We start from the raw sequence: 450 nt of genomic DNA on the forward strand, positions 1-450 counted from the left end.
TTTTTGTGGTACGTGGGCCTCTCACTGTTGTGGCCTCTCCCATTGCGGAGCACAGGCTCCGGACGCGCAGGCTCAGCGGCCATGGCTCACGGGCCCAGCCGCTCTGCGGCATGTGGGATCTTCCCGGATCGGGGCACGAACCCGTGTCCCCTGCATCGGCAGGCGGATTCTCAACCACTGCGCCACCAGGGAAGCCCAGGAGTAGTTCTTAGAGCTGAGGTTTCATGGGAGGATTTCACTGTGGGGAGAGGATGGGAGAGAGGGCATTTATGGCAGGGGCAGCACAGCTTGGGCAAAGATGTGGAGGAATGAGCTTTGAGGTGGCTCCAGCTCTGTCTCCCTCCTGGAAAATAGATAATTAGATACTAACGAAGGGCAGGCTTAGAGAGAGAGAGAGAGAGAGGGAGGGAGGGAGAGAGAGGGAGAGAGAGAGAGGGAGGGAGGGAGAGA

General features: G+C 58.9%; 1 protein-coding gene across 2 annotated transcripts in view; it reads left to right on the forward strand.

Moving 5' to 3' along the window:
* The window catches only part of PSMD8 (proteasome 26S subunit, non-ATPase 8), a 6370-nt gene that overhangs the window by 3905 nt on the left and 2015 nt on the right, over positions 1 to 450 (forward strand). The gene's annotated exons all lie outside the window — the stretch shown is intronic.

The sequence above is a fragment of the Physeter macrocephalus genome, chromosome 17, assembly GCF_002837175.3.
Source record: "Physeter macrocephalus isolate SW-GA chromosome 17, ASM283717v5, whole genome shotgun sequence".
Classification (NCBI taxonomy): domain Eukaryota; kingdom Metazoa; phylum Chordata; class Mammalia; order Artiodactyla; family Physeteridae; genus Physeter; species Physeter macrocephalus.